Source organism: Bubalus bubalis, chromosome X, assembly GCF_019923935.1.
Source record: "Bubalus bubalis isolate 160015118507 breed Murrah chromosome X, NDDB_SH_1, whole genome shotgun sequence".
NCBI classification, from domain to species: domain Eukaryota; kingdom Metazoa; phylum Chordata; class Mammalia; order Artiodactyla; family Bovidae; genus Bubalus; species Bubalus bubalis.
In genome coordinates, this window is record NC_059181.1 from 107,720,833 (window position 1) to 107,746,900 (window position 26,068).

General features: G+C 37.6%; 1 protein-coding gene across 2 annotated transcripts in view; it reads left to right on the forward strand.

Annotated features, from left to right (window-relative positions):
* The first annotated feature begins 383 nt into the window (after positions 1-383).
* Positions 384-26,068, forward strand: part of GABRA3 (gamma-aminobutyric acid type A receptor subunit alpha3) — a 237,585-nt gene continuing 211,900 nt past the window's right edge. For both annotated transcript variants that reach the window (XM_006059662.4, XM_044936782.2), the window contains exon 1: positions 384-595. The gene's annotated coding sequence lies outside the window, so the exon portion shown is untranslated. The remainder of the gene's footprint in view (positions 596-26,068) is intronic.

Consider the following 26,068-nt stretch of genomic DNA (forward strand, 5'->3'; position numbering starts at 1 on the left):
CAGACCATTTATCTTCCGTCTAGGAGCAGCTAGCTAGTAAGCATCACACATCAAGTATGGTAATCCATACTTCCTTTATCCTCCTATTCGCTCTTATCCTTTATGCTCTCTTTCCTTTCCCTTTGCTTCCTTTGCTCTTCCCCTTCTCTCAGAGCTTCCCTGTTTCTCTGCTGAATAGCTTAAAGAATCAAATACTACTTTAGTCTTTCCTAAAACAACCACAGATGCAAACCTTTGCAGCGCTGTATTCTGAGCCCCAGCACAGCCGCGTGCTCAGCACCAAGCAGTGGTGAATCCAAAACCAGCAAAGGGGGAGGGGAAGTGGGAAGGGAGGTGGGGGGGGAGAGAGAAGAGAAGGGAGCGAGAGAGGGGGAGAGAGAGAGGAAGGAAGGGAGGGTGAGAGAGAGAGAGAGACGGAGAGCGTGAGCGCGCGCAAGCTAGCGAGCAAACCAGAGAGACAGACGGGAGAGGGACCAGGGAGAGACCCAGAAAAACAGAAGAGGAAGCCGAGCTCTGTGAGGGCTCAACCTCCAACTTGTTTCAGTTCGTTCATCCTTCTCTTCTCTCCGCTTCGGGGAAGCGACTGTGGCGCTTGGTAAGAAACATAGCTTTCCCTCCTTCCCCCTCCCCCAAGCTCAGGTCTCCTTAAGCGATAGCATCTCTCCCCCGTACGGAGAGTCTCCTTGGGTTGGCCAGCGAGGCGAGACATGCTCTGCAGCTGTGATGCTATCCTGGGTTTCCCAGTGGGGCTGGTGGAAGCCCAGAGTCGGCATCTGGGCAGGGAGGCACAGGGGTAAAACCTGATTTGAGGAAGAGGGGTTTGCGATGTGGTTGGTGTATGCGCTATTTGCTTCATTGTCAGTGAATTGTTTTGTTCCTTTTAGGAAGCAGGTCAGCATTGACCTTGCAAATTGCTTGAGGGGCCGGCAGCTGCTGCAGAAAGACACCGAGTGGCCCCCAGCCAGAGCAGAAAGCACTGTCATGACCCCCCAGACAGCCCTAAGCACAGGGATGGGGTAATGGCTGGAGCTTCCTTGCTCCTTTAACTCTTTCTCTGCAGCTGCTTCTCCTTGCTGGAAATGAGAAAGGAGAATACACTGTAGTCCCTTTCCCCTCTCCCTATTACCTCCCCCAGATGCAAGTGAGTAGAAAGTTGTAAATAACTGTTTCCTTTGAAAGCAGGTGGAGACCTCCCCCCTTCCCTTAAGAGGCTCTTTGGGCCTGAGTTCCTTCACAAACTTGGGAGGTTTCCCTTGCTTCTCTGTGGAAAGCCCCATTGCCTGCCCACTCCCCATTCCAGGTGTTAAGCTGATAGGCTAGACCCAGGATTCGGATATCCCACCCCATCAACTGGCAGGCTTGGTATTAGGTCCAGCTCTGTCCTTGGGAGGGAAGAAACACCTGATGGTTTGTCTGGAAATGAATTTCCAGTTTGCTGCTCCTCTGGCTGTGGCTGCGGGTGGCTTAGGCAGGAGGACTGGGGGAGGGGTGGCTGTTGGATTTAGAGAGTGCAGGGTGAAGAGCTGATTGGTGTGAATGGTATGATTTATTGAGGGTCAGTAGGTTCTGGGTGTCTGTAGCTATGCAAGGGTTGGCTAAAGCTCTTGTAGTATATCCTCTCTGAATTGGTCGGGGTGAAGATCTGGTTGCTTGATGGGGGCTCTTTGAGTTGGCGACACAGCTGTACCCGTGGTAGTAATTATAACACCTGCAATGCCAATTGCTGACACTGTTGAGTGCTTACAATGTTTCAAATCTTCGGCTGTGACTTTAATATGTATTATTCTTACATTAACCATATGAAGCAAGATACTATCATTTTTCTTAGTGATGGGGAAACTGAGGCACAGAGAGGTTTAGCAATTAAATGCCCTGACTGGGAATTAGAACACAGGCAACCTGGTTCCAGAATGTACGGTCTTGACCACTAAGCACCGCTGCCTCCCTGGGGAGAATTTTCCACCCTCGTCTGTTAGGCAAGTGTAGGTATACTAGAAAGGGTGCTGCCTGGCAATTCTTTTTTGGAAAGTAGTAGAGTCCTTTGTCATTGAAGGCAATGGCAACCCACTCCAGTACTCTTGGTTAGAAAATCCCACTGACGGAGGAGCCTGGTAGGCTGCAGTCCACGGGGTCGCTAAGAGTCGGACATGACTGAGCGACTTCAGTTTCATTTTTCACTTTCATGCAGTGGAGAAGGAAATGGCAACCCACGCCAGTGTTCTTGCCTGGAGAATCCCAGGGAGGGGGGAGCCTGGTGGGCTGCCGTCTGTGGGGTCACACAGAGTCGGACATGACTGAAGTGACTTAGCGGCAGCAGAGTCCTTTGTGTAAACTAACAGGAATTTAGAGTGGGGCATAGTGTCTAGCTATTGTGGAGCCAAGCCTCATCTGGATTTCCTAGAGGGGCTGCCCAAAAGACTTTCCTTGGACAGCCTGCTTTCCTTTGAAAAGAATGCCAGGAAAGACTTCATTTTTCCATTGTCATGGCCTCATCCATCTAACATCCAGCTAAAGACTCCTTTTAGGACCAGCTATCGCTCTTTTCTTCTGAGAGCTTCGAGTCACCTTGTTCTGAAAATTGTAGAGTACTAAAACCTTGGAACTGGAAGGATCCCTAAAGGTTATTAAGCTTTACTTCTCCACCCAGTACTTGAATTTGTCCTAAGCATCCAATTCTTTGACTAATTTCTATTTGAACTCCCTGGAGTGACAGAGAGCTCATTAGGTGGCTCCTTCTATACTGTCAGAAAGTAATCCCTGTTATAAGCCAATGTCTATCTCCCTGTAACGTCTCTTCATTGGTTCTTTGGGACTTTCTAGAACAAATTTGCTTCTTAATAATAGTGCCTTAGATAGTTGAAGACAGCTGTATCTCTCCCCTCAAGCCTTGAATCTGACAGGACCACAAGGAAGGGATCATCATGTGCCTCATTTGGGGGACTAGACTTTTATGAATATGGCCTATTATCCCATTCTCTTGTTTGTCAGCCACAGACTGATCATACTGAGTTTTGTAAAGCAGCCTTAATATTGTATGTTCTCTTCCTTGGAAAAGCTTGCTATCTGGTATCAAGTGGACTGATGGGAACAAAGACAGTCTCTGTTCTTTTCCAAAAACCAGAAATCAGTGCTATTTCTTCTGAAGCCCCAGAATGTCCATATAGCAGGCAGAGAATAAGCATGTGGGAAGATTTGGGAAGAAAGAGTTAACCATAATTATAAAGGAAACATTTGGAATCTTGTGATTCAAGATTCATAGTATATAAAAGATAGAAGAATAAATTGTTATATCAGTGTCTCAGGAACAATGACATCACTGAGGGGATGGTACAGAGGGGGACTGGGTGGAATAGGAGTGAGCATGTGGTGTGTTAGAGTGGAAAACTGACCTGGTTGTTAGGAAAGTTGAGTTCTATTGCTAGCTCTGAAAAAATTGCCAGTTACGTTAGACACATGATTTCCTCTGCATGGATCTCAGCTTCTCTGAGGGGTTTTGAGCTCTGCAATTCTCTGTCTGAAGTAAATTGTAAAGTCTCAGGGTTCTAAGGGACTTCAGAAATCATCTAGGCCAGTTCTTCTCAAACTTGAACGTGCAAAAGAATCCCCTGAGGATCTTGTTAAAATGTTAATTACGATTCCGAGGGTCTGGGGTGGGAACCTGAGTTTTGCATTTTTAACAAGCTGACAGGTAATCCTTAAACTGCTGTTCCAGTGCTTTTCAAACTATCTAGGTGAAGAACCAGTTTTTTAAAATTTCCCAATCCACCACAGATAGTTTCTTTAGTAAAATACATTGAGTATGAATTACTAGAAAAATAAAAGCCATGCAAAATATAAGCCATCATTTTATTGTTAGATTCAACAGACATAAAATTAATTTTTTTCAAGTTGAGTTGCTACATTTTGTAAGTACATATTCTCAATTTCTGCATGTGCGTGCTTCTCAATTTTTATACTTAGGTCATTGCTGTCTGGTAATAATAGTTTGTAGATAAGCAATGATCCTTGGACCACACTTTGAGCAGCACTGTTCTAGGCTACCTGCCCATCTATCTAATTTAAGAGGCTCAGATTGGGCCCAGTTATAGTTTCTAAATAATCCCTGCCAAATGATCTTTCACCCTCAGGTTAGTATCTCCTTTGATGGAAAATTTAATATCCTCTCAAAGTAGCATTAGTTGGGTGTTGTGACTGCAATAACGGGTTTTTAAAAGCTTCTATAAATTCCACTCTTAGATTATATATTTCAAGCTAGTAGGGGGCTGTATCAGTCCAGTTTATTGTAACGTCAGACACTATCATAGTATATGGCATAAAGTAGGTGCTTGTTAAATTAAAGGAACAGACAAGTTGGTGCTAGCGATGACTTTTGGGGCCATATGTTCATTTTAAAAAAGGTAATTTTGTTTTCTTTCCAGCATTTTGAGGGGCAATATTCATCCTATTTTTACAAATTTCTTATGTTGAATTAGAAGGCAAGCTCACCTGTCCCAGATAGCTACCAGGCATCTTAATTTTACTTTGAAGGAATTATAGGAAGATAAGAAAATATTTTTCTACATTCTAGGTCCCAAATTTTTACCTTTAACCCAGTCATTCATCAGTTCAGTCATTCAACAGCTATTTTTTCAGTGATATGGTTAAGCACCGTGCAGATGTTAGAAAGGTAAGCTACACAGACATGGTACTTGCTTATTTGGAGCTTATAGTCTGATGGGGAAGAGGTAATAAATCAGATAATCACACAACTGTGTTATTTCAGTCAGCAACACATGTTTTAAAGGAAAAGTATGTGTGGAGTAGGGCTAGGAAGGTATATAACAGAGGAAATCTGATCTAGTTTGGGGTTTAAGAAAACCTTCCTTGAAGAAGTAATATTAAGGCTGAATAAAGACTTGCGGGTGGGGTGATGGTGATAGAAGGGGTGGAGTAGTTTTCTAGATGAAGGGAAGAGCACGCATGAGGATCCTAGGATGAGAGAAGCATAGTGACTTTGGGAAATTGAGCAAACTCTGGGATGGCTGGAGTGGGACACTGTAAGGATTTTGGCCTTTATTCCAGAAACAAAGGGACTGATTGAAGGCTTTCAAGCAAGGAGGCTGATATGACCTTAACTGAATCTATTCAGTATAAGATTATTACGAGCACATTATGGACCAAAGAAAATGTGGGAGACACAGACTGATTTAGGAATAGTCTCTGCCCTCCAAGATGACACAGTCGAATAGGAAAGAGAAGAAATACACAAACAACTATGATACTATGAGAATGAGAGCCACACTCATAAAAGAAGGAAAGGGCTTGCAGCCAAGGAGATCAAAAACAGCTTCCTGGAAGTAGCATTTGAACTGGGTTTTGAAAATTGGACAAACTGTGGAGAGAGTTTGGGGGATGGGAAAGGTGTTCTAGGCAGAGGCCAGAAAAATGTATTGGGAACAGTGAATTCAGTTGCATTGGAGTATGGTAAGTATGTGATAAATGTTTTGTGAGGTACTTGGAGGGCTTCACTATAAATAATATTGAATGCTAGCTTGGAAACTTAGGACTTTGCTCTTTATGTAGTAGAGAGTCAATTCCCTTATTTTATGGATGAGCAATCTGATCCTTGGAGGTGGAGTGACTTGATTTGAGTGAGGTCACACAGGTGGTACTATTGCTATAGCCCACCAAGAAGTACTGGGCACAGTTGGAAAAAAAATATGGGATTGGAGCTCTGGAAAGAACTTATCTGGAGAGAGGGATTTGAGAGTTATTGATAAAGAAGCAATACTTGAAGTAGAAAAAAAAAAGGATCTAAGAATTTCTTTGGAGAATGCTTATCTTAGGATGTGTGCATGCTAAGTCGCTTCAGTCGTGTTCGACTCTTTGCGACCCTGTGGACTGTAGCCCACCAGGCTCCTCTATCCTTGGGATTCTTCAGGCAAGAATACTGGAGTGGGTTGCCATGCCCTCCTCCAGGGGATCTTCCCAACCTAGAGACTGAACCTATGTTTCTCATGTCTCCTGTATTGGCAGGCGTGCTCTGTACCGCCAGTGCCACTTGGGAAGCCCAAAGTGTTAGCTGCTCTGACCTGTCTGACTCTTTTCGACCCCATGGACTATATAGCCCACCAGGCTTATCTGTCCAAGGAATTGTCAAGGCAAGAAAAACTGGAGTAGGTAGCCATTCCCTTCTGCAGGGGATCTTCCTGACCCCAGGGATTAAAACCAGGTCTCCCACATTGTGAGCAGATTCTTTACCATGTGAGCCATCAGGGAAGGGAAAACAAATATGAGTTTGTATGAAAGCTATGAAGAAGGAGACATCAGACATGTAGAAGGAAAATTAGGGGAGTATAGTATTGTGAATGGAGAAGGCACTGGTAACCCACTCCAGTACTCTTGCCTGGAGAATCCCATGGACGGAGGAGCCTGGTAGGCTGCAGTCCATCAGGTTGCTAAGAGTCGGACATGACTGAGCAACTTCACTTTCACTTTTCACTTTCATGCATTGGAGAAGGAAATGGCAACCCACTCCAGTGTTCTTGCCTGGAGAATCCCAGGGATGGGGGGAGCCTGGTGGCTGCCGTCTATGGGGTCACACAGAGTCAGACATGACTGAAGCGACTTAGCAGCAGCAGCAGTATTGTGAAAGAGCCAAGAGCTTATCCACTGACTGAACAAATATTTTGTGACTACATAAGATTGACTAAGCATGTCCCATATAATAGTGACCAAAATAGACATGGTTGTTGTCACTTTGGGGCTCATGGTTTAGATGTGGAGATAGCCTTTATTCTACAAGCTACTGAACTATATAATTGTATTTTGCCATTAGTGTATAGAGGAAAATGTACTGCTTTAAGAAGGAAGGTGTGGTCAACATGTTAGACTTTTCACAGAAGTTGAATGTACTGAGACACGATACCCTGCTTCTAACAGTCCTCCCCCATTTTGATGCTCACAGTGCTTCCTAACAGTTAAGACTGGGTGATGTGTATCCATTTTGCAGATGTTCAACTGATGATAGTGCTGTAAGGAAAGATTACATGTCGTGTTGCACAGCTGAAACTGTCAATGAGCCAGGACTCTTTCCAGACCTCCCAACTTTCCCCATTCTATAAATTAGAGAAAGAGGCACTTGATTTTAAAAATGATGAATAATTAGATATTAAAGATCTATCTTAAATAGGATTTTGGATAGCCTACTCCTAGGTTCTAGTCCTGGCATAGAGGCTTAGTTTCTTGTGACAAATCACCTGTCTTATTTGAGCTTCTAACGGTAAAATGAAGAGGGTTGGATTAGACCTGGATGATTTATAAAGACTCCCAACTGTAAGGTTCTGTGGTTCATGCTCTATTCTGTACTATATTCTAATGGTCCTGTGCAGGTAGTTCAGGCCCAGTTATTTATTTAAGGAACACAGGATTTTATATGGAATTCTGAAGGTTGCTAACTTTGGTGGAATAATTCACAGGGTCTGAAAGAGATTGCAGCAAGACCCTTTTCTTGTTCCATTTATGAGATTGCTGAAATCATGACTGTCTTGTTAGCTAAGGACAGAACTGATTGTATTCTAAAATCTGTAGTAAATATGGGTGTTGGATGATATTTCTACTATTTCTGGTTTGAAATAAACTAAGAGTACTGAAAAAAATGGTACAGTATACTGTGAAATAGAGGCAAGATGATTAGCTCATGTTCTTAAATGCTCTCTCTTCCTAGGGGGAACATATATGATAAAGGGAAATATTGGTTGGTAATAGAAAAACACCTTTTATATTTCAAACATGGCTTTTAAAATATTGACATTTATACACAGTATGTCTCCTCACCATACACAGAAGGAAGAATAAAAATCTCCAGGAAGTATATTTTGAAGGGTGCTTTTTCTCTTTAGAAAATGATTTCTTAAAAGAAATCAAGTATTACACAGATTTTTTTGAAGGGAAGGGGAGGTGGATGGGAATGGATTATGTAAGTGATCATAGCATAAAATAACTTTTTAAAATAGTACAAGAGAAGCTCATATGACATATATTTTGAGTATCTTCTACTTGAGATACTTCAATTTTCAGTATCATACTTAACACACAGTGTCCAAATCTGGAAATCTGGACTCTGTACTCAAGGCATGGCTGACAAGTGCCATCGTTAAAAACATTTTGCACATTTATTAATCTACCTTGAGGCTATAAAATCTGCCTTTAAACAGATTTTTTCCAGATATAAAAGTAAAACAGCCTCAGAAAATTTGGAAAATGGAGAGAAGCTAATACAAATCACCTCTGAATACCTAGCCCAAAGATAACTTGTTCTACTTCCTTCCAGATGTTTCCATGTTTACATGATTGAGATCATACCTTATATTCTATTTTATATGTGGTTTCTCCATTGGTATCATATTGTGAGCATTTCCCATGTGATTCAGCAGCCTTCAAACAATTCTAACAGCCACTGTACATAATTTTCAGTTGTAAAATTTATACCCAAATTATTTAAGAGATCCTATATTGGTCATTTAAATTATTTTCACTTGTAAGTTATCATAAATAGCCTTGCAATGTATATACCCTTATGCATAAATCTTTGCTTCTTTGAACCTTGCCCCATTCAGGTTTTTATTCAATGTCACCTTGATGAGGTCTTCTGTAACAACTGTAACATAAAAATGAAAACTCTTCTCCCTTAAACTTACTTTTTTCCTTTCTTGCCTTATTTTTTCTCTCTGGTCTGTATTATCACCTAACAGACTAGATATTTTATTTATTTGTTACCTGAATCCTTGTATTAAAAGGTAAGCCTGTCAAGTACAGGGATTTTTTTTTTCTATTTTGTTTGTTTTATGGGTTTTTATGAAGGCATTACTGTGCCTAAGTTCAGTTCAGTTGCTCAGTTGTGTCTGAGTCTTTGTGCCTAAGGATATTATTGTGCCTAAGGATATTACATTTTCAAAGGTTCTTGACATAAGATGGCCAATTTCTGCTAGTAATCCTATGCCAGTGCTGGGTATTGTTATTCTTTTTTTTAAATTGGAGGCTAATTACTTTACAATATTGTGGTGGTTTTTGCCATACATTCACATGTTTAAATTCTTTGCCAATCTGATAGAGGCAAAACAGTATCCTACAATTTTAATATGTTTCTTTTATTATAGTTAGCATGGATACTTTCTTGTGTTTCCTGGTCACTTTTGTTTCCTTCCTGTAAGCATGTATTGATGACCTATATGCATTTTTATTTTGAGAACTTAAGTGTTTTTTATTCACTTGTGGGGACAATGTGTGCATTTAGTAGACATTAGATCTTTCTTCAGGCAATGGCAGCCCACTCCAGTACTCTTGCCTGGAAATCCCATGGACAGAGGAGCCTGGAAGGCTGCAGTCCATGGGGTTGCTGAGGGTCGGACACGACTGAGCGACTTCACTTTCACTTTTCACTTTCATGCACTGGAGAAGGAAATGGCAACCCACTCCAGTGTTCTTGCCTGGAGAATCCCAGGGACAGGGGAGCCTGGTGGGCTGCCATCTATGGGGTCACACAGAGTCGGACACAACTGAAGCGACTTAGCAGCAGCAGTAGCAGCAGATCTTTCTTTTCTGGTATATGTGGAATGTATTTTCCAGATTGTGTTTTAATTTAACTTTAATGTACAAATTAGCTTTTATGTAATTATTTATGCCTCTGTCTCTTTTCATTTGTATTTTTTTTCTGATAAGTTAATATTTAAGAAGTTTTTCCTTATCCAAAATGGGATAAGTGTTTGAATGGATTGTGTTTTCATTTTTATTGCTTATGTTTAATTGTTTAATCCCCCTGGAATTTATTGTGGTGTGTGGTACTTTTCAAAATTGTTTTCCTCTTCAGTGGTTTCACAGTACCAAATATTGAATAAATCATTCTTTCCCACCATTCTGTGATACCATATTATATATTATAGTACAAATTATTATATTTAGTAGGTTCTCTTTGGGTTTCTTTTTCTGTTTTCCATTTCTTCTAGCTTGTCTCTTCTTGATCTAGTTGCAAAGTTTAAATCTTACTGCAGTTGCAGTTTTTATTACCTCAGCTCTTCTACTTAATTTGTATAACTATATAGAGTGTATAGGGGCTTCCCGAGTGGCTCAGTGGGTAAAGAATCCACTTGCAATGCAGGAGATGCAGGTTTGATCCCTGGATTCAAAAGATTCCCTGCAGGAGGACACAGCAACCCACTCCAGTATTCTTGCCTGAAGAATCCCATGGACAGAGGAGCCTGGCGGGCTACAGTCTATAGTGTCATACAGAGTCAGACATGATTGAAGCAGTTTAGCATGCATGCATAGAGAGTATATAATAGCAGTAACATCTATTTTATGTTTTTAATTTTATGAACTGGATCTCTCTATCATTATTTCTAATAATTGATTATGGCTGGCATACAGAGAAAATGTTATTTATAATTTTAACTTTCATTCCTTCCACTTAACTCAAATTTATTATTATAAATTTTTTACATGTTTATTTTCTTCTATTTTTTAACTTTGACGAATTTAAAATATTGACAAGGAGACTCAGAAGTATGTAAAACAATGAGCAAATAACCACATATATGCTTGCTCAGAATGAAAACAAGTGTTATTAGCATTTTGTTATTTCTTGTTCAGATATGTCTTAATGAAATAAAACATTGCAGATAAACTTTATCTTCCCTTTGAGTCTAGGCCCAGCTTCATTTTTTCCCATATCCTTTCAAAATATAACATGCAGAGCCAACCCACATTTGCTTAATTTTTGTTTGGTCACTTTCTACTTATATTCTGGATACTAATTATTTGTCAGTTATATATGTTGCATATATCTGCTTCTAATATGTCACCTTGGCTTTCTGTTTGTTTATAGGGTCCTTTTTAGTATAGAAATTTTAGATTTTCATTATAAATTTACGAATTTTTTCCTTCATGAATTGTTATTTTTGTGTCATATTTAAAAGTATTTTCTTATTCCATCAACATAAAAGACTTTCTCCAAATTTTCTTTAAAATTTAAAACATTTTGCTTTACTTTTTAAGAACATCTGGATTTTATTTTTACATGTGATGTGAAATATAGGTCGATTTTTTTCTATGTCAAATATCATTTGTTAATTTATACACAACTGATTTACAATGTAAAGTCCATCATATAACCTAATTTCCATAGATGCTTGCATCTATTTCTGGCCTGTCTATATGCTCTATTAATCCATTTGTGTACACTTGTGTTGTTTTAATTATGAATGCTTTATATCAATCTTGATTATTTTGTAAGGTCAAGTTATATTTCATTCTCTGCAGTTACCCATACCCACACCATTTTTATTGTTCTTTCTGAGTTGTCTTGATTATTTTGGGCCCTTTATTCCCTTTAACTTAATTTTTAAAATAAGATTGTCAAATTCCAATAAAATCATGCTGATTTTTCTTGCAATTTTATTGAATATGTAGAATGAATTCGAGCAGAATTGGCATATTTTTGATAAAGAGATTTACTACTTATGAATAGTGTATCCCGATATTATTTAAATTCTATTTTTATAATCTTTGATAGAGATTTATAGTTTTATTAACAATACTCTTATGTATAAGATATATTCCTGCTGCTGCTGCTGCTGCTAAGTCGCTTCAGTCGTGTCTGACTCTGTGCGACCCCATAGACAGCAGCCCGCTAGGCTGCCCCGTCCCTGGGATTCTCCAGGCAAGAACACTGGAGTGGGTTGCCATTTCCTTCTCCGATGCATGAAAGTGAAAAGTGAAAGTGAAGTCACTCAGTCGTGTCCGACTCTTAGCAACCCAATGGACTGCAGCCTACCAGGCTCCTCCGTCCATGGGATTTTCCAGGCAAGGGTACTGGAGTAGGATGCCATTGCCTTCTCCGAAGATATATTCCTAGGCATCTTCAATTTTTTACTCAAATTTATTAAGACACACTTCTCATGAAATAAAATGTACCCTTGAGAATACATATTTCAAAATTTCGACAGATGTATATGATCATATAACCATGACCACCACTGCAATAAAGATACAGAAAATTTCCCTCCCCTCAAAAAGGTCACTTGTGCCTGTTTGCAGTCAGTTATCTGGGAAAGAATTTATCTGTCTTTATAGTTTTGCTTCTTCTGTAATATATAAATGGAGTCATATAGTATGTAGCCTTTTGTATTTGGCTTCTTTCATTTAGCACATGTTTTTATGATTCATCTCTGTAATTGTATGTATGAGCAGTTTGTTCTTTACTATTGTTTTATTAAAATGTTTATTTATTTGGCTGTGCCAGGTCTTAGTTGTGGCATGTGGGATCTAGTTCCCTGACCAAGGATCTAACCTGGGCCCCCTGCATTGGGAGCACAGAGTCTTAGCCACTGGACTACCAGGGAAGCCCCTATTTATTATTGTTGAGTAGTGTATTTATTCATTAGTTGATGGACGTTTGGGTGTTTTCCACTTTTTTGCTATTATAAGTATTTCTGTTATAAATTTTCTTATACAGGTTTTTGTTTGCACATATATTTGCATTGAAATTCTCTATGAGGATAATTTCTGGGTTATATAGCAATTGAATACTGTTATAAGAAGCTGTCAAACTGTTCTCCAAAGTAGCTATACCATTTTGTATTCCTACTAGCAGCATATCAGAGTCCTAGTTGCTCAACATCCCCACCTACACTTGGCATTTTCAGTGTTTTTTTAATTATTAAACTTAAGTGTTAGAGAAGTTTTAGATATACAAAAAACTGAAGAGAATGTATGGAGAGTTACTTTATCTGTTCCCCCTCAGTTTCCTCTACTACTGACATTTTGCATTAATGTAGCACATTTGTTAAAACTGATGAACTAATATTGATATAATCATGAAATAAGTCCATAGTTCTGAATTTGGGTTCATTCTTTGTGTCCTACAGTTATATGAGTTTTAACAAGTGTATGCCATGTGTTCATCATCACAGTATACAGAATATTTTACCACCCTACATATACTCTGTGTTCTACCTATCCCTCTCTCTCTCCTGAACCCCTAGCAACCACACTTATCTTTTTACTGTCTCTTTACTGTTGCTTTTTCCAGAATGTCATACAGTTGGAATCTTACAGTATGTAGCCTTTTCAGACTGGCTTCTTTCACTTAGTAATGTGTATTTAAGGATCTTCCATGTATTTTCAAGGTTTTATAGCTCATTTCTTTTTATTGACAAATAATAGTCCATTGGCCAGATGTACCACAGTCTTTTATTCCCATTTACTATAGAAGGACATTGTGGTTGCTTCCAAGTTTTGGCAATTATGAATGAAGCTGCTATAAACATTCATGTGTAGGTTTTTGTGCACATAATGTTTTCAACTCATTTGGGTAAATACTAAGGCACACAATTGCTGGATCACATGGTTAGACTATGTTTAGCTTTGTAGGAAACTGCCAAAGTGTCTTCCAACGTGGCTGCACCATTTTGCATTCCCACCAGCAATGAGTGAGTGTTCTTGTCGCTCCATATTATCATCAGCAATTGTTGTCAGTGTTTTGGAATTTAGTTGCTCTAATAGATTTGTAGTGTCATCTCATTGTTGTTTTACTTTGCAATTCCCTAATGACATATGAGTTGGATGTCTTTTCATATGCTTATTTGCTATTCATATATTATATAGTCTTTGCCCAGGTGTCTTTTCAGATCTTTTGCCTATTTTTAACTGAGTTACTTATTTTCTTATTTTAGAATTTTAAGAGTTCTTAGAATATTTTGGGCACAAATTCTTTCTCATATATATGTCTTTGCAAACATTTTCTCCCAGTCTATCTTGTGTTTCCATTCCCTTAACAGTGCCTTTCTCAAAGCAAGCATTTTTTATTTTAATGAAATCCAATTTATCATTTTTTTTTCTTTCATGGATTGTGCTTTTGGTATGAAATCTAAAAATTCATCACCAAGAACAAGGTCACCTATATTTTCTCCTATTTTATCTTCTAGAAGTTTTATACTTTTGCATTTTACATTTATGTGTGTGATCCATATTGGTATAAAGTCTGGGTCTAGATTCATTTTTGTATTTGTGGATATCCAGTTGCCCAGCAACATTTATTGAAAAGAGTTTTCTTTTTCCAATGAATTGCCTTTGCTCCTTTGTCGAAGATCACTTGACTATATTTGTGGATCTATTTCTGGGCTTTCTATTCTTTTCCATTGATCTATTTGTGTATTCTTTCACCAATACCAAACTCTCTTGATTACAATAACTTTATAGTAATTCTTGCCATGGTGTAGTATCAGTCCTTTAGTTGTATTCCTCTTCTTCAGTATTGCTTGATTATTCTGGGTCTTTTGCCTTTCCATATAAACTTTAGAATTAGTTTATTGAGATCCACAAAAATCTTGGTGGGATTTTGATGGTGCTGTGTGTGCTTAGTCTCTCAGTGTGTCCGACTCTTTGCAACCCATGGACTGTAGCTTGCCAGGCCCCTCCGTCCATGGGGATTCTCCAGGCAAAAATACTGGAATGGGTTGCCATGCCCTACTCCAGGAAATCTTCCCAACCCAGAGATTGAACCCAGGTCTCCCACATTGCAGGAGGATTCTTTACCATCTGAAGGGACATCCAGTAGTTTTGATTGGAATTGTGCCAAATCTGTAGATCAAGTTGGCGAGAACAGAATCTAATAGTATTATATCTTCATATCCATGAATATGAAACATCTCTCCATTAATTTAGATCTTCTTGATTCTTTCATCAAAGTTTTGTAGTTTCCTCTTATAGATCTTACATATTTTTTTTTTAAGTTATGTGTATTTCATCTTTTGGTACTAATTTAAATAGTGCTGTTTTTAATTTCAAATTTCAGTTGTTCATTGCTGGTATATAAGAAAGTAATTGACTTCTGTTTATTAACTTTTTATTTTGGCTCATTTTCTTTTAGCCTAGAGTGAATGTGTAGTGGTAGCTCACTGTGGTTTAATTTGCAGAACTCTGTGACTCATGATGGGCTTCTCAGGTGGTGCTAGTGGTAAAGAACCTGTCTGCCAATGCAGGAGATGTAAGAGACGTGGGTTCAATTCCTATGTTGGGGAGATCCCCTGGAAGAGAGCATGGCAACCCACTCTAGTATTGTTGCCTGGAGAATCCCATGGACAGAGGAGACTGGAGGGCTACAGTCCTTAGGGTTGCAAAGAGTTGGACATGACTGAGCGACAGCACAGCACATGACTATAATACTGAACATGTTCATGTGCTTATTGGCCATCTCTGTATGTTCTTTGGAGAAATGTCCATGAAAATCGGGATGTTTGTACTCCTATTATTGAATTGTGTGTGTATATATATGTGTATGTATGTGTATATATATATATATATATAAAATTCTTTAAAAATATGTTTTGAAAATATTTTCTCCTGTTATGTGACCTTTTAAATTTTTCTATGTAGGCTTTCTATATGACTTTGACTTTTTGTATTCTGAGAAGTCTTCACCTTAACTAGATTCATAATGATCCTTTCATTTGTTTTCTTCCAGAATTTTATCGTTTAAGTTCTTTGATTTATGTCTTTGATACATATTTAAATGACTTTTGTTTTTGGCGCAGGGGTAAAGTTTGTTTTTGTAGTTTTCAGGATATAGGTTTGAATATATTTTATTAACTTTGTTCTAAGTATTATATTTTTATCATATATAAATGATATAACATTTTAAACTTTTTTAGTATTTATTTAACTGTAGTTGATTTACAATATTGTGTTGGTTTCAGATACACAGCTTCAAATTCTTTTCTATTATAGGCTTTATTACAAGATACTGAATATAGTTCCATGTGCTGTATAGTAAATCTTTGGTGTTTATCTGTTTTATACATTGTGGTGTGTATCTGTTAATCCCATATGCCTAATTTATCCCCCTCTCCCCTTTCCCCTTTGGTAGCCCTAAGTTTGTTTTCTATGCCTGTGAGCCTGTTTATGTTTGTAAATAACTTCTTTAGTATCATAGTTTAGATTCTACATGTATTCATGTATCATTCATTTTGATATTTGGCAAAACTAATACAGTTATGTAAAGTTTAAAAATAAAATAAAATTAAAAAAAAAAGATTCTACATGTAAGTGATATACTATGATATTTGTCTTTCTCTATCTGACTTATTTCACTTAGGATGATAATCTCTAGATTCATCCATGTTGCTGCAAATGGCATTATTTCATTCTTTTTTATGGCTGAGTAGCGTTCCAATGTGTATATATATACTACATATTCTTTATCCATTCATTTATTGATGGAAATTTAGGTTGCTTCCATGTCTTGGCTATTGTAAATATTGCTGCTATGAACACTGGGGTGAATTAGAGTTTTCTCTAGATATATGCCAAGGAGTGGGATTGTGGAATCTAATGGTAGCTCTGTTTTTAGTTTTTAGGGACCCTCCATATTGTTTTCCATAGTGGCTGCACCAATTTACATTCCCACCAACAGTGTAGGAAGATCCCTTTTCTCTACACCCTCTGCAGCATTTCTTCTTTGCAGACTTTTGATGATGGCTCCACATTCTCACCCATGTCAGGGGATACCTCATTGTAGTTTTGATTTGCATTTCTCTAATAAGAAGCAATGTGGGACATCTTTTCATATGACTGTTAGCTATCTGTATATCTTCTTTGGAGAAAGGTCTCTTTAGGTTTCCTGCCCAGTTTTTGATTGTTGTTTGTTTTGTTTGTTTGATATTGAGTTGTATGTGCTGTTGTATATTTTGGAAATTAAGCCCTTGTTGGTCTCATCATTTGCAAATATTTTCTCCTAGTCCATAGATCGTCTTTTTGTTTTCTCTATGGTTTATTTTGCTCTGCAAAATAAATTATAAATTTGGTTAGCTCCCATTTGTTTATTTTTGCTTTTATTTCTTTTGCCTTGGGAAACTGACCTAAGAAAATATTGCTATGATTTATGTCCAAGAATGTTTTGCCTATGTCTTCTTCAAGAAGTTTTATGGTGTTATGTCTTATATTTAAATTTTTAAGCCATTTTGAGTTTATTTCTGTGTGTAGTCTGACAGTGTTCTAACTTCATTGATTTACATGTGGCTGTCCAGCTTTCCCAATATCACTTGCTGAAGAGACTGTCTTTTCTCCATTTTATATTCTTGCCTCCTTTGTTGAAGGTTGACCATAGGTATTTGGGCTTATTTCTGGGTTTTCTATTCTGTTCCATTAATCTGTATGTCTATTTTTGCACCAGTACCATGCTATAGTATTATCTAAAGTCTGGGAGGTTTATGCCTCCCACTTTGTTCTTTTTCCTCAGAATTATTTTGACAATTCTGGGTCTTTTGTGTTTCCATATAAATTTTATAATTATTTGTTCTAACTCTGTGAAAAATGTCATGGGTAATTTGATATTTAATATTATCCTTGATAATATTAAATCTATAGATTGCTTTGGGTAGTATGGCCATTTTAACAACATTAGCTCTCCTAAACCAAGATCATCGGATATCTTTTCATGTTTTTTTGTATCATCTTCAATTTCCTTTCTGTGTTTTGTAGTTCTCAGCATATAGGTCTTTCTCATCCTTGGTTAAATTCCTCCCTAGGTATTTTTTTTTGACATGATTTTAAATATGATCATTAGTTTTAACTTTCTCTTTCTGATTTCATTGTTAGTGTAAATAAATGCAACAGATTTACATATATCAATCTTGTTTCCTGCTAACTTACTGAATTAATTTATTAGTTCTAATAGCTTTTGTGTGGAGTGTTTCGGGGTTTCTGGACTTCCCTGGTGGCTCAGACAGTAAAGAATCTGCCTGCAATGCAGGAGACCCAGGTTCAGTCCCTGGGTTGGGAAGATCCCCTGGAGAAGGAAATGGTTACCCACTCCAGTATACTTGCCTGGAGAATTCCATGGACAGAGGAGCCTCGCAGGCTACAATCCATGGGGTCACAAAGAGTCAGTGTATAGGATATCATGTCATCTGCATCCAAAGACAGTTTTACCTCTTCTGTTTCAATTTGGATACTATTTATTTCTTTTTCTTCTTTGATTCTTGTGGCTGACTTCCAATACTATGTTGAAAAGAAGTGATAAGAGTGGGCATCCTTATCTTATTCCAGAATTTAGCAAGTAGGCTTTCAGCTTTTCACTATTATACTGACTGTGGGTTTGTCATAAATGACTTTTATTATGTTGAGATATGTTTCCTGTATACTCATTTTGGTGAGAATTTTAATCATGAATGAATGTTGAATTTTGCCAAATGCTTTTTAAGCATCTATTGAGATAATCATGTGGTTTTTGTCTTTTCTTTTGTTAATGTGTATATCACATAGATTGATTTGGCTATGTTGAACCATTCTTATGACCCTAAAATGAATCCAACTTGATCATGGTATGTGATACTTTTTATGTATTGTTTGATTCAATTTGCTAGTATTTTGCTGACAATTTTTGTATCTATGTTCATCAAAGGTATTAACCTGTAAAATATTTTTTTGGTAGTGTCTGGTTTTGGTGTCAGGGTGATGGTGGCTTCATAGAATGTCTTTGGGAGTGTCCCTTCCTCTTCGATCTTTTGGAAGAGTTTGAGAAGGTTTGGAATGAGTTCTTCTTTGTATGTTTGGTAGAATTCCCCATGAGGCCATCTGATCCTTTTGTTTGCATGGAGTTATGTATTTATTATTTTTGTTTTAACAAATTCTATTTCACCTCCAGTGATAGATCTGTTTATCTGTTTCTTCTTGATTCAATTTTGGCAGGCTGTATGTTTGTGAAACTTGTCCATTTATTCTAGGCTGCCTATTGTGTTGTCATGTAACTGTTCCTAGTAATTTCTTAAGATTTTTTTTTTTGAATTTTTGTGGTATTGGTTTTATTTTCTCCACTTGGATTTCTTAATTTGTTTATTTGTGTCCTCCCTCTTTTCTTCTTGGTGAGCTTAGCCAGAGGTTTGCTGATCTTGTTTAACCTTGCAAGGAACCAGCTCTTGACTCAACTGATTTTTTCCTATTGTTTTAATTTTTAAAAATTTTTATTGGAGCATACTTGCTTTAAAATATTGTGTTAGTTTCTGCTGTACAGCAAAATGAATCAGTTATATGTATCCATATATCCCCTCTTTTGTAGATTTCCTTCCCATTTAGGTCAACACAGAGCACTGAATACAGTTCCCTGTGCTATACAATAGGTTCTCATTAGTTATCTATTTTATATACTGTTGTTCAGTCACTAAGTCATGTCTGACTCCATGAATTGCAGCACACCAGGCTTCTATGTTCTTCAGTGTCTCACAAGTTTGTTTAAAGTCATGTCCATTGAGACAGTGATACCATCCAACCATTTCATCCTCTGTAATCCCCTTCTCCTTTTGCCCTCAATATTTCCCAGCATCAGAGTCTTTTCCAATGAGTTAGCTCTTCTCATCAGGTGGCCAAAGTATTGGAGCTTCAGCTTCAGCATCAGTCCTTCCAATGAATGATCAAGGTTGATTTACTTTAGAATTGACTGGTTTATACATAGTAATGTATACATGTCAATCCCGGTCTTCTAATTCATCCCCCCTCCTTGGTATCCATACATCTCTGCATCTCTGCCTCGGTTTCTGCTTTGAAAGTAAGTTCATCTAGATTCCATATACAAGTGATATTATATTAGTTTTTCTATTTCTGACTTACTTTACTCTGTATGACACTCTCCAGGTCTATCTGTGCCTCAGCAAATAGAACGATTTTGTTCTTTTTAATGGCTGAGTAATATTCCATTGTATGTATGTACTACATCTTCTTTATCCATTCCTCTGTTGATGGGCATTTAGGTTGCTTTTATGTCCTAGATATTGTAACTATGTTGCAATGAATATTGGGGTGTATGAATCTTCTTGAATTATGGTTTTCTCTGGGTGTATGCCCAAGAGGGGGATTGCTGGGTCATATAGTAGTCCTATTTTTTGTTTTTTGAGGAACCTCCATACTGTTCTTCATAGTGGCTCTACCAATTTACATTCCCACCAGTATTATAGGAGGGTTCATTTTCCTCCACATCCTCGCCAACATTTATTGTTTATAGATTTTTTTTGATGATGACCATTCTGATTGGTGTGAGATGATACATCATTGCAGTTTTGATTTCTCTAATAATGTGTGATACTGAGCATCTTTTCATGTGTTTCTTCTTTGGAGAAATGTCTATTTAGGTCTTTCACTCATTTTTTCATTCAGTTTGTTGTGTTTTTTTTGGTATTGAGTTTCATAAGCTGTTTGTATGTTTTGGATATTAATATTGTTTTTTTTTAATTTCTATTCTATTTATTTCCTCTCTGATCTTTATTATTCTCTTCCTTCTGCTGAGCTGAGGTTTTGTTTGTTCTTTTTCTAATTCTTTTAAGTGGTAGATTAGGTTGTTATTTGAAGTTTTTTTCATTTTTTGAGGAAGTCCTATATCACTATGAACTCCCCTCTAAGGACCTCTTTTGCTGCATCCCATAAATTATATATGCTTATGTTTTTAATGTTTCTTGTCTCAAGGTATTTTAAAAAAAATTCCTCCTTGATTTCATCATTGACCTGTTGGGTTTTTAGTAGCATGTTGTTTAGTCTCCATGTAATTGTATATTTTTTTCTCATTTTTCTTTCTGTGGTTGATTTCTAGTTTCAGGCCACTGTGGTCAGAGAAGTTGTTTGAAATAATTTCCATTCTCTTAAATTTGTTAAGGCTTGTTTTGTTTCCTAGTATATATCAGTAGTGTGTTAAAATCTACTATTATTGTGTTCCCATCAATTTCTCCTCTTATGTCTGTTAGTATTTGTTTTATGTATTTGGGTGCTCCTATATTGGGAGAATATATGTTAATGATTATAATATCCTCTTCTTGTATTGATCCTTTTATCATCATATAGTGCATTTCTTTGTCTTTATGGGCTTTGTTTTAAAGTCTGTTTTGTCTGATATGAGTATTGCTATCTCCACTTTCATGTCATTTCCATTTACTTGAAATAATCTTTTTCCATTCCCTCACTTTAAATCTATGCCTGTATTTTTCCCTAAAGTGTTTCTTTTAGGCAACATACTGTAGGTTCATTTTTTTAAAATTATCATCCAGTCTGCCACTGTTTGTCTTTTGATTGGATCATTTAGTCCATTGACATTTAAAGTAATTACTGATATGTATGTATTTATGACTATTTTAAACTTTGTTTTCCAGTTGAATTTGTATTTCTTCTTTGTTCCTTTCTTCTTTTTATTTTTCCTTTTATGGTTTGATGACTTTCTTTTGTATTATACTTCAGTTCTTTCCTTACTGATTTTTGTGAGTCTATTATATGTGTTTGATTTGTGGTTACCCTGGTTATCAAGTATGTTAACCCATAACTATATCTACTTGCTTTAGACTGATAGTCATGTAAGCTTAAACACATTCTCAAAAATATACATTTTCTTATTCTCCTCCCCCACATTTTGTGATTTTGATGTCCTGTTTTAAATCTTTATGTTTATTCTTTTGCTGATAATTGTAATTATAATTGCTTTCACAATTTTTTGATTTTTTAAGCCCATGTGCTGAAACTCCAATACTTTGGCCACCTCATGTGAAGAGTTGACTCATTGGAAAAGACTCTGATGCTGGGAGGGATTGGGGGCAGGAGGAGAAGGGGACAACAGAGGATGAGATGGCTAGATGGCATCACCGACTCGATGGACATGAGTTTGAGTAAACTCTGGGAGTTGGTGATGGACAGGAGGCCTGGCGTGCTGTGATTCATGGAGTTGCAAAGAGTCGGACACGACTGGGTGACTGAACTGAACTGGCTTATTTAAGTAATCTTCAATCCTTTTATATATTTGCCTTTCCTGTTGTGATAGTCCTTTTCCTGTAGAGTCATACTTCTTTTCTATTTTGAAAAGGCCTTTCAATATTTCTTTTAGGATAGGTTTAGTATTGCTGTATTGTTTTAGTTTTTTGCTTGTCTGAGAAATTCTTTCTCCTTCTTTTCTAAATGATAATCATGCTGTGCAGTGTATCCTAGGTTGCAGGTTTTTCCATTTCAGGACTTTGAATATATCCTGCTACTCCCTTCTGGGCTGCAAAGTTTCTGCAGAGGAATCAGCTGGTAACCTTATGTTGTTGTCATTGTTTAGTAACTAAATCATGTCTGACTCTTGCAACCCCATGAACTGTGGCCCACCTGGCTCCTCTGTCCATGGGATTTTCCAGGCAAGAATACTGATGTGGGTTGCCATTTCCTTCTCTAGGGGATCTTCCTGACCCAGGGGTCGAACCTGTGTCTCTGGTGTTGGCAGGTGAATTCTTACCACTGAGCCACCAGGAAAGTACTAACAAACCTTATGGGGATTCCCTTTTAACTGATTGTTTTTCTTTCACTGCCTTTAGAATCCTCTCTTTATCTTGAACTTTGCCACTTTAATTTTGATATATCTCAGGGTTGGTCTGTTTGGGTTCATCTTGTTGGGGACCCTTGTACTTCCTATTCCTGGATATCTATTTCCTTTTTTAGGTTTGGGAAGTTTGCAGCCATAATTTCTTCAAATACATTTTTGATCCCCTCTTTCTTTACCTTCTGGTATCAGTACTAGTCCCTCATCCTGCTTGGCAGCAAGTCAACCCATGTACATTCTTCTAGGCAAATTCCAGGCCCCTGCACCTCCCTATACCTGGCTAACCTACTAGACAGTGAAGGAGGTTCCCAAGGTGAGCTAATCTTTCTTTTGTCATTCTTAGCTTTTTCTTAGGGGTGCAGGTCTCATCTTCATTTTCTTCATTTCCTTTTTTTTTCCTCCTTTAGTCCTGCCCAGTTATGTGAGGTTCTTTCTTGCAGCTTTAGTTGCATGAGATCTTCTGCCCACTTTCAGTTGGTATTCTGTGAGAACTGTTCCAGATTTAGATGTATTTTTGATGTACTTGTGAGGGGAGGTGAACTCCACGTTCTTCTACTCTGCCATCTTGAACTCCTCCCTGACAATTTTTCAACATTTATTGTTAGTATACATAAATACAGTTAATTTTTATATATTGACCTTGTATCGTATGACCTTAAAAGACTCAATTATTCTAGTAGCTTTTTTTTTTTTTTTTAAAAAAGAGTTTTGGGATTTTCTATGTAGATGATTATGTTACCTAGGAATAATGACAGTTTTATTTCCTCTTCTAATTTGTATATTTTTTCTTATTTTGTTTTGTTTTTGCTGTATTTGAACTGGATAGGACCTCTAGTAGAATGTTGAATTGAAATGGTCAGAGCAGAGCTCCTTGCCTTGCTCCTGATTTTATTGGGGGAAATATTCAGCCATTTACCATTCACTGTGAAGTCAGTTTTAGATTTTTCTTACATGCCATTTATAAATTTGAGAGAATTCTTTTCTATCAATAGTTTGCTGATGGATTTTATGATGAATATATGCTGGATTTTTTTCAAATGCCTCTTCTGTATCGATTTAAGTAATCATTTAAAGTTTGTTGATATGGTGAAAAGTGAAAGTGGCAGTCACTCAGTTGTATCCAACTCTTTGCAACCCCATGGACTGTAGCCTGCCAGGCTCCTCTGTCCATGGACTTCTCCAGGCAAGAATACTGGAGTGGGCTGCCATTCCCTTCTCCAGGGGATTTTCCCAACCCAGGGATCGAATCCAGATCTCCTGTATTGCAGGTGGATTCTTTACCATCAGAGCCACCAGGGAAGCTCTTAAAGCTATACCTACTCTTCCATTATTTTTAATCTATTGGCATAATGTTTTCCCCCTACTGCTCTAGTTATATTTTTGTTTTATCTTTTATCTATACTTTTGCCTCCTTGTTCATTCTTAATACTGTTGACTGGTGCCAGTTCTCTTATTGCTGCTGTTGCTGTTTAGTCTCTAAATGTGACCAACTCTTTGTGATTCCATGGACCGTAGCCTACCAGGCTCTTCCGTCCATGGGATTTCCCAGGTAAGAATACTAAAGTGTGTTACCATTTCCTTCTCCAGGGGATATTCCCAACCGAGGAATCGAACCCAAGTCTCCTGCATAGCAAGTAGATTCTTTACTGTCTGGGCCACCAGGGAAGCCCCAAGTGTTAGTTTTCTATTGCTGAATTATAAATTACCAAATACTTAATGGGTCAAAACAACACAAATTTATCTTCTTACAATTCTGGAGATTTTCCTGGGTTAAAATCAAGGTGTTTGCAAGGCTGTGTTCCTTTCTGGAGAGTCTGGGGAGTATTCATTTCCTTGAATTTTCCAGCTTCTGGAGGCCACTACGTTCCTTGGTTCATGGCCCCTTCCTTCTTCTTAAAGTCAGCAATGTCTTGTTTACATCGTATTACTCTGACCCTGACTCTTCTGCCTCCTGCTTCTACTTTTAAGAACCTTTGTGATTATATTGGGCCCACCCAGTTAGTCCAAATACTCTACGTATTTTAAGGACAGCTAATTAGCAACCTTAATTCCATCTGCTACCTTAATCCCACTTTGCCATGTAACCTAACACAGTCACAGGATGCACACATTTTTGTTTTGTTTTCCTTGGAATTATTATAGTTTAAAAATATGCTTATTTTCCATGTTGTCACCACCAATCCAAGTTCACACTGTCAGTTGTCTACATTTCTTCTCAGTAATTCAGACATATATGATGTGAGTATGCTACGTCACTTCAGCTGTGTCCAACTCTTAGTGACCCTATGGATGGTAGCCTGCCAGACTCTTCTGTCCGACCCTATGGATGGTAGCCTGCCAGACTCTTCTGTCCATGGGATTCTCGAGGCAAGAATACTGGAGTGGGTTGCCATGCCCTTCTCTAGGGGATCTTCCCCACCCAGGGATCAAACCCACATCTCTTATGTCTCCTGCATTGGCAGGTGGGTTCTTTACCACTAGCACCACTACTTTCTTTTTATTATCATCTTTAAATTGCTCCTTGACTTTTCTGTCCTACTACAGTCTAACTGGTTTCTCACTTGACTTTGTTTACAACTGTCATCCTGGAATAATTTATTTCCCTCAGAAGGTTATTCTACTCCCTTGTAGCTTCCAAAATCACTGTTAAGAAGTATGAATCCATCCTGATTGCGAACATTTATACTTTGTATCTCTTTCTCATATTCTTTCATCTCTAGTGTTCTGATGATGCTGTGTTTTCTTGTGGATCTATTTTTATCCACTGTGCCGAGAACTCCATTTGCTCTTCCATTCTGAGATTTTTTTTTTTGAATTATTGTATTGGTGAAGTACTTCCTGCCACCCCCCATCTCTATCTCTGTCTCTCCTTCCCTCCTACAATTTAAATGTTGGCTTTCCAAAACTGGTTTTTATAATTTCTTAACATTTTTTTGTCTTCTATCTTCTTGTCTAATAATGTCTATATATCAGAGGATATCTTCAACATTATCAACCAGTCCCTCTGTTGAGTGTTTTATTTCCTCTATCATGATTTTAATTTCTAATGTTTTTAAAAACTATTCATTGAATTTTCTTTTCTTACAGAAACTTGTTCTTTCTTTTTCCTGAATGCAAAATCTTATCTGCTATCTCCAGTGATATTAATGACATAATTTTTGTGCCTTTTATCTTTAGAGTCTTTTCTCTTGAAATTTATTTTAATTTTTAAAAAGCTTTTTATTTTGTATTGAGATATAGTTGATTAACAGTATTGTGACAGTTTCAGGTGGGCAGCAAAGGGTTTCAGCCATACATATATATGTATTCATTCTCTCCCAAATTCCCCTCCCATCAAGCCTGCCACATAACATTTAGCAATTTCTTGTGCTATACAATAGGCTTTTCTTGGTTGAAATTAATATTTAAAAATATTTGTTTTGTTGTTTATATTTTATGTCAGAGGCTTTCTTCATGGGTTTTCTGTTCCTTGATTGTTTCCTTCTATTTAAAAACTGGGAATGCTAAGTGAAGAGGTGGAGTATCTGCTGAGGTTGTTTTGTTGAGAATTATGATGTCAAAATTTTTCAGTCTTTTCTCTTGTACTGAGAAGATTCAACAGAAATTTATATTCTAAATGTCTTCCTTCAGTTCAGTTCAGTTCAGTTGCTCAATCGTGTCTGACTCTTTGCGACCCCATGGACTGCAGCATGCCAGGCTTCCCTGTCCATC